Genomic DNA, 9296 nt, shown 5'->3' with positions numbered 1-9296 from the left:
TTTTGTTGGCAATTTAACAGATAATTTTTCACTTTTCTTTCCAATTCGTTCGCGTGTCGGCGAACGCTGAGCGATGGCATGTGACCGATGGTTGCGACACCGCGGACGTGACCGTGCCCAACGATTTTAGCAATTTTTACGTTTGTTTTATAATGCTCGCCCGCCAACCGCGACCGCGACGATTTGATGATTGCCGGTCGTAAATATAAATAAAATTCGAAATCATAATATTTATTAAATGTTGTCGTGTGTTAAATTGTCGTAAAGCACGTATCGGAATTTATTGCAATCGCAAAACACTTTTTTATTTTTCTGCGCAATTCAGAGAAAAATAAAATAAAATTCGTGGTATCGCCGTTAGATGGCACTAGTAATACCATATATTATTAATTTTATTTAATAAAATAAAAATTAAACAAAAAACATAATAAAACTATTTTTAAACAAAAGAAATCATATTTCACGAAATTAATTTTATATTAATTTGATTATATGTTTGAAATTTACTGACATCCTGTATATTAAAAGAGTAAAAAGCTACTTAAGTGCGTAGAGCGTATACCCTCAGCCAATTGAACGACATTAAACGTTTTCAGTGCCTCAACACATCGCAATACCCATCGCGCATCGTGGTTGGTTTGTACGAAGTTATTAGCCAATAAGATTCGATCGTTAATTAATGAGCGCTCGCTAGCATCGCGCGTCCGTTCGCCCACCGTACATATAATAACGTGCAATAAACTTTTTACGCGATTCATTCGCGCGCACTCATCGCACACAAGTGAATTGCGCGATCATTTAGAGATTATAAAGTTCACGTTTATTTGCTCAGCGCGTTTATTTGATTTGCTCGTTGATCTTGTTGCTAAACAAAATAAAAATAAAATATGATGGACTCGTGCAAGGAAGTCGACGCAAGGAGCCGGTAATAAACTACTCGCTTGCGTATAAAGCAGGCGCGCACGAAGAAAAAAAGAGTGCTATTTATCTATGTGTGTTTAAGCTATTAGCCGAAAGTGTGTAGTAAAAATAAAAACTTAACGGCTCGCATCATGAGGCGCATCGTCGTGATCCATGATAAATATACGCTCTTTTTACGATGGTGAAAAACAAATCATGAAAGAATCGTAATCGTTTAATGTCTACTCTAAATGTACGAACAAATTAAACGATACGAAAGCGTGTAAGCTACGCATGAAGGCAGTCTATGAAGAGGCGAAAAAACGAACTTAATGTTATAAAAGTTCTACCGTTAATGTTAACGCTGTTTGATTGATATCTTGTTGATACGCACAGATCGATAAGCGTCATTCATCATACTTGCCTTTATTAATGTCGGTCATAATTATTTTAATGGCTTCTTTCACTGGGAGATTTTTTTGGAGATTTTTTTATTAAATTCACAATGTTGCCAAACTGAATTTGTGTGTTTGTTACTCTTTCACGCATAAATTACTGATCAGATTTTGATGAAACTTTATAATTTTATAGTTTATGTATTAAAATAAGATATAGGATAATTTTTGTGGCGAAAATAAAGCTTAAAGGGTGCAAAATTTGGGATTAAAGTTGAAAAGTAGGTTTTTAATACTTTTAGTTGTAAAATTTAAACTTAGATGGCGTTCAAGTAAATTATTGGCATTTTATCTTCCTATAAATTAAACTAAAGTAGTAGTAAAGTAATAAATTATAAATTTACAAGCAATATTGTCAAATTAATGAAACTTTCTACATAAATGCCATCCATAGAAACAAATTCAATTACAATTTCAAAATTTGTTCCAATTAGTCGCCAAAACACTCCACGCATACACAACTAGCAGCGCTGCGCCCTTGCGTTGAAAATCCGACTAAAATTTCGCCGGCACCGATCAATTTGCAGGAAAAACCTCATCGATAAACCAACGCGCTCTATAACTTTCCCAGCGTAGTTGCAGTTTCGTGCCGCGTCGAAGTTTTCTCAAACTGTTCCGCCGCCTGGCCGCCCATATCGCGAAGAGAGATAGTTGTCAGATGAGGCAGCGCGCACGTATAACTCACGAATAGATAGATATTGCTGTCGTCGCGTTCGGACGTAATTTATTCCTGCGGCGTGGCGGCGGCGCGATCGCCCAAAAGTTTTGCACGAGGCGAACATGAGCGCAACACAAGAGAAATGCTACCTTTGCTCTACCTTTTGCTACCTTTTCAAATGACATGTTTTCGGTTTGAGTTCCTTGATATTGCATACGCTGACAGCGGAGAAGTAGTGCTTGAGTGGAATGTATAAATACGTAACGTTATGTGTGGGTAAATTATTGGTTTGCTTTTACTTTTAAGTAAAACTAAGGAAATTTATTCTATTTCAATATATTTAGTGTATAGGCGGATAATTTTAATAAATGCTAGGAAGAATGATTGGATTTCAAGCCAAAAAATCAAGAATTTAGATAAAATTTGCAAAAAAATATTTTTTTCTTTGGAAAATAGGAAAATTATTTTATTTTCACATATTTAGTGTATAGGCGGATAATTATAGTAAATATCATTAATAATTTTTGGATTTCAAACCAAAAAATCAAAGATTTAGACGTAAATAACAAAAAAATAAAATAATTTTGTGTTTTATTGCATTTATGGTGCAAAATAATAACAGATTAACTTAATTGAAGACGATTCATGATCCCAAACTTTAAAACTTTGTATTTCTTCACACGTTTCCTTTCTTTACATCACCATTAATCGCGATTAATTGTGAGCTATTCATAGTAATGCATTTTTACATCACCTAAGACCTTTCGCGGTCGTCTTAATTATATCATCATCACGCATTGATTAAAGTAATCTTTTCTAAACCACGCACGAAACAAAAACCATCGCGTTAACACTCTCTACATCTATAGACAAGTCATTGAAAGATAAATAAATTTAAAAGGCACTAAAACTAACAAAATCAATGCTTACATGCTGCAACTGCCTTGACTATAGCAATATTAGATGATAACAAATGTCGTTTTGTTTCTTCCCAGTGAAATAATATAAATGTTAGCCGATTAGATGAAGTGTTAGCCGTAACTGGACTTTTATGTAAATCTTTCCGCCTTTGTGGCGTGTGTGAGGCGACGAAATGTGGCGCGCGATGAGGCAATACAGCGCGATTAATTCCTCAATCCTCAATCGGATATTATCTGATTAATATCTGACCGACGCTTTAATGACTCTCTTCTGCTGACGACGCTATTTCATGCATGCGCACGCATCTGGCCGTCTCTTGCGTTATCACGACTCGTTAGAGTAGGTACATATTTCTAATCGTTGCCGCGGTTTTATTTTCTTTTCCGCATTGAGCAAATATCAAATTAAATTCTTTGTACATAAAAAGACATTATCATATAAAATAGTTGCTTCTAATAGATTGTTTTTTGTTTTATGGTGTGCGGTGGCTTGAATTCTAAGAAGCACCTGTTGTTATAACAATCAAACTCACTTTCATTGTTGTCGCAGATATACCGTGTTCAACGCTGCATTGTATACAAATGCAGGTGCAAACAAAAGCTCATTATGTCATATAATTTTTTTCACACGCATCAAACAACATAATTAATTCCACTAATCAATCGTACGATTATCGCATAATGTCACAAAATTATTGTAGAAAAATTTTTGCGAATTTTTTGTGTTTTTATTTATTTATTTTTTGGTATTTTGTGATGTAATTTTGAACAAATGCGAGAATGCTTAGGAAAGTCGTGCCGGTATGTACCGCTAATATGAATTGTGGGTTATTAATAGGTTTTCCAATTGGTCCAGTGGACGTAATGGGCCCTGCGTTCCTCCGCGGCTAACAAATGAATGGCATGCGTGCGTGTTGGACTTATATTATTACCGGGCAATATCTGAGCAGCTTTCGTAAAGCCTCAGCTAAAACCTAACTTCAAAGCTTAGATTATCGTTTAACTCAGATTATTACTTTCCCACCTTTGAAATCCACAACATACGTGTTTGTAGTGGTTTTTCACATGTTTTAAAATAAAAAAAAAATTAAAAATTTTTGCAAAATCTGCCGATTTTTATGTAATATTACAAAATGTTTAACGTGCTAAGCGCAACGCATAAACTCTAACATCGTGACCGGCGATACATATTGGAGATAAAACAATTTGTCAATTATTTATTGTAACGGCTAATTTAATGCCGCGCGCCGTCTCCACAAACGGGCAGAGCCGAAGACGATGCTGCTGTGAGACATCCTGCGAACAACAACAATGTACCGCCACACGACTAGATGTAACGAGTCGCAACAAGTGCGCTGCGGCGCTGGCGGATTGCGGATGATTCATTGAATCGCAAAATTGCCGCTAAAGATGAGATGCGGAGATGCCGACGAGTGATGATTCAAGTTAAATATAGACATAACTAGGTAACACATGAAAATATGCTTAATTTCAACAATTGTGCAACAATTCATGAATGAATGACGCTGAGTTACAGGATAAATATTTGTTAGAAATGTGAGAAATTTATTATTTTACGAATACTACTTTAAAACTAAACTTAAGAAGGTATTTGAATGAAGTTGTTTGTTCAAATTGATTAACATTTCACATTTTCACGATTTGTGTTTGCTCAAGTTGTCAGTTTAATTAAAACCTCAACCGAAACGTTGTTGCACAATATTTGGCTTTGTTTTTCCGTTGCCTGTCGCCGTTTGTAGCAAATAATTAATTTTAATTTCGTTTGCCATAAGTCAGCGATAGATGAAATATTTCACAAAGTTTTCTCTTTGCAATACACGTGAAATATCGTTTCAGCGTGACGCATTGAGCATGAAATAAATTAACCGCCAGTTAATGACGTTGTGTGTGAAAAGCACATTTTTCCACTCGAATTTCATGCGTGTAAATGTATCAATTTGTTTGGTTGTGATTTAATTCAATTTCATAACTTAAATATCAAGCAATATTCAATTGATAATATTAAATGTTTTATTTATGAGATGGTAAAGTTTATAAATGTATAAAGTTGCTTTTTTGTTTGCTGAAAAGCACGGTTTACGCGTCATGGCGAATAAAACCGTTACGAGCCGGTTGAGGCAATAAGCAATTGGCCATTAGCAGGAAGAAAGCTCGTCGCTTTTACGCGTTAAGCTGCACACGGCTGCGCGCAAAGAGAAAAGAAACCGAAACGAAGAAAAGATTCAGCGCGGTGCGCACGCACGCATAGCGACCCATTAGCGAAACCCCGAGACGGATCGGCGATCGAAAGAAAAATCATTTTCATTCTACGACGTGATCGATAACTGTAAAACATATTAAATCAAAAATTAAATAATATTTAATTAAAAAACCATCACTAACATCAAAAAACAACTAAAATTTAAAGTATAAGTAAATATTACTTAAAAATATTAAAAATTTACTTAGATATATTAAATAGTTGATGATTTTTCGTCAACAGACAGTGTCACAGAAGTAGAATGCGATAAAAAGCAGCGATTGAAAAGAATCGTCGATTTGTATGCGGCGCTGGCAGCGCATGGAGGCGCCACCGTCCGCTTCGTGCTGCCGCCGTTTTTACCCGAGTGCTGAGTCCGAAGACACCGCATGCGCGCTGACATCAATAAATGCAATAAATGCGCTTTATCGATCCTTATCGATATCTTTTATACAATATTCGATTAATAATGAAACGCGTTGCGCTCGACGCGCCGACTTCTTTCGGTTGTGCTGCGCATTCAACTCATGCGCATCGAAAGCTCTATCGAAGCTTGCATCTCTGACGTGGCACACAAAACACAAGAACTACTTATACTTAAGTAAGTAGGTATTATTCAAGTAACAAACTATTTATTTACTAATATTTTGACTTGAATTTCAATTTTATTGATTTTTGTTTGTTTTGTAAACAAAACAATAAGTAATTTGTTAATTTATATTGAAATGAGAGCGCAAAAAGTAAAATACAGGGCACACTTGTTGATATGTTTATATCAGCGTGCGAAAATACCTGATTTTGATTGTGGTGCATGGATAATCGGTTACAATTGATATTGTACTCGTAAAATTATTCACGGATCCCTAAAGACATTAAAAATGTAAGTGAGGCTGTAAATTAATAACATTATATGAGCAAATTGGTCACGCTTAGAAACAACAATATCAACTCACACATGTAGCTATTAATTTAATCATTGATTGCATTTATTACGCTCCAAAAAAGGTTTGCGAGATTCGTCAACCGTAATCAATACAGCATCATTTATCGAATTCAGTAGTAAATCACGCGATGTTTATCGTTTTAATATATTCAGTGCGTAGTTTCAATTACGGGCCGTTAAGTTTCGTGTTTGGTGGTTTTGTTTTCGACACAATTGTCGGTGTGGTCTAGGCGCTCTCGCCTCGTCAAATCGTCGACTCTAATAAAATTGCGTTTACTTCAAAGTAGATTTGCTGCGCGCAAATAGAAAGGAAGGAATATGATTCGAGATTTGTTTTAAGGCCGATTAAATTGGCGTGTAATTCCGTTGCGAATCGGAATTCTGTGTCGTGCCACCCGTACTCTGGCTGGCGTTACACGAGAGAGCGACGTTTTCCATTAGAAACGTAACGAGAAATGCAGTCAGCAGCAATATTGCTCTTTGTAAGAGAGCAGCAATAAGTGCCAATGAGGAATGGTGATTTTTCGCCGTTTTGATGCAATTATCGGCTAAGTTTTACGCAAACATACGGTTCACTTGTTATCATCAGGAAATGAGTTGACATAAAATTGCCGATTGTGGTTTGACAATCGTCATCAAACGTTTCTAATCGTCCCGTTCGCATCGGCATGTCATTCAAATGGCAGGCTTGACGTCGATTGATTGCAAATTTGTCCATCGAACTTTACCTCACTCTGCGTCTACTCCTGATTGATTTTCTTTTCTTCTTTTTCCATGCTACGACTGTGGGTATACCGTGCGTTATTGTGTCGATTGCTTAGATGGCCAATGGGCTGGTTGTGATGGCCTGCAATGGTTGTGATTTGCGAAGGCATGCCATTGATGGCCATCTTCGAAGAAACGTCTGGCCTGCGTAACACACGTTGCGTATAAAATATAATTGATAAATCTTGGTAGTCGCGCCACCGCAACGCCGTCGGCTGATGAATTGATTTCGATTCAATTCAATTTAATAGCAATCGATCGTCGCCAAAGCGTCGTCCAGCAGGCGACCGAAGGTCATTTCATGCTAAGCGTTGCTTTTTCCACGCCGACCTGCTGAGCAAGCGATTTTTATGAGGAATAATAGGAAAAGCGGTTTGCAATTAGTCATACCGGCTCACATACTGGATATTACTCACTAAAAATACATTTTTCGCATTCTTTCAACTAATTATAAAAGAAAAATCTTGTGAAATTTCATTCGTCAGTTGCAAAATAAGTTTTTTTTATTATTATTTGGTATTAAAATGTGCTGAAAAATAAAAATTAACGGTCCTTTGTATGAGGGATTGTCGCGAATTGTTAAACATAAAAGATTGAAAACGATCGCCATCGACGAGTCCCATTCATTGCATTTTATGTTTATAATAAAAGTTCTTGCTTTCGAAACGCGCAGCCAATAAAGAAAAAAATGCATTACTGGATCAAGGATATTTGCTCAACCAGTAAATAAATAAATTTTTAAAAACCTGAATAAAAATATTGAGTTATTATCAACTCTCAGGCCCCGGGGAGATTCGAACTCCCGATCTCCTGTTTACTAGACAGGCGCTTTAACCAACTAAGCCACGGCGCCGATATCCTGCATGGATTTAAGCCAAAAAAATAATTTTTAAAAGTTAAATTGTTTTCTAAAGGATCAAAAATCAACAAAAACGGAAAACGGAGCTTTTTTGCTTTTTTTTAATTCAAAATCAAATTTTTTGCTTACAAATACCAGAATATAACAATACAATGTCCATAACACATTGATGAATAAGACACGTATGCGCGCGCATCGTTTACTCATAAATAGGCAATAAATATTTAAATAATGAGAATATTACACCGTCCATAACTCGATGCCCGCGTGCATTCGGTACGTGCATGATTGCAATTACGTGCGATTCGCACGTAGACCTCTTGGAAAACAATACGAAGACAAAAGAGATACACTGTAACTAAATCTCCGATGGTATAACGGACACGACATAATGCAGTCAATCTGATAGCTTGTACATATGTACATAAAAATTGAATGCAGGTGTTAATTTTTTTCTTTCTGTTATTGTCTTGTGGCTGATTTAATACTTTCCAGCGTTCTTGCGCGCGGTAATGATTGGCGAGCGTGGACGCACGTTATGGTCCCCGACATTGGTGACATTCCCGGCCGGGGTTTTTGTCATTTTGTTATTCACCATTGTCTCACGATGGCGCATTATTGGATTGAGATCGTGCGCTGTTTGTGCGATGTTTGTGTACCGGACAGTGTTGTTGCAGTTCATTCATGATTTCATTCGTCGCTTGTCGCTGCCCGACGAAATGCGATCGTAAAAAGTTATGGCCACCATTTTTGGGCGTTATTAATAACGTCGACTGCGTTTGGTGACGTTTAGGATATGTACATTGTACGTACATGGTATAACCGCCTGGTGGGCACTGCCTTTGAAGATGGCAGGGAAAAAAGGAAGAAACAGTGGCGCCGTTCCTTTTAGCACTAACAATTTGTTACAAACTATTCAAAACTAGGTTTTATGACATTTTGCTAGGTTTTCTTGCATTTAAAGAGTATAAGTATTTTCAATATTGATTTCTTTAAAATTAACGTTCTTTACTGGACGTTAGGCCCCGGGAGATTCGAACTCCCGATCTCCTGTTTACTAGACAGGCGCTTTAACCAACTAAGCCACGGCGCCGTTGAATTTGCATATTTCTGAATAATTTCGTCAAAATTTTAAACTTCCTGATACAAAATGTATTCTTGTTCATAACTGGTTAGTTATGAATACGAAATGCTTGAAAAAACATCCGCATTATTTAAAATTCAACGCACAGACGTACACGTAAGCGATTGTGCATGTGATGCAGGAGTTGCAAGCTCTCGAAGAAGTCGCCAACGCGGCGAAAAAAGCCACGCGGATCATTCATGCATGAAACGCCGGAATCCGCGGGATCCGCACGTCAGCGCTTGCCCTCCTGCTCCGGGCCGTCGCGGATATATCTCGCCGGACTCGTTTGAGCGATTTACGATCGCGATTCACGATATCGTCCCTCTTCCCAGTCGCCTCCGGCATCGCAAAAGCCTCTCCATTGCTTCCAACCAAGAACCAAGCAACAACTTCTTAGTTTTAAGTGTTCT

General features: G+C 37.2%; 2 non-coding genes across 2 annotated transcripts; both read right to left on the bottom strand.

The window, feature by feature from the left end:
- Positions 1-7680: 7680 nt before the first annotated feature.
- On the bottom strand, positions 7681-7754 carry TRNAT-AGU (transfer RNA threonine (anticodon AGU)). The gene has a single exon. It is a non-coding gene; the product is annotated as a tRNA-Thr (tRNA).
- A 1026-nt stretch (positions 7755-8780) lies between these two features.
- On the bottom strand, positions 8781-8853 carry TRNAT-AGU (transfer RNA threonine (anticodon AGU)). Its single transcript has one exon. It is a non-coding gene; the product is annotated as a tRNA-Thr (tRNA).
- Between the last annotated feature and the right edge of the window lie 443 nt (positions 8854-9296).

Source organism: Atheta coriaria, unplaced genomic scaffold (assembly GCF_025399875.1).
Source record: "Atheta coriaria isolate IRGN ID8LTWV9N9 unplaced genomic scaffold, Caltech_Dcor_3.1 hic_scaffold_14_pilon, whole genome shotgun sequence".
NCBI lineage: Eukaryota > Metazoa > Arthropoda > Insecta > Coleoptera > Staphylinidae > Dalotia > Dalotia coriaria.
The sequence above is the reverse complement of the archived record's forward strand: the minus strand, read 5'-3'. Positions and strand labels throughout refer to the sequence as shown.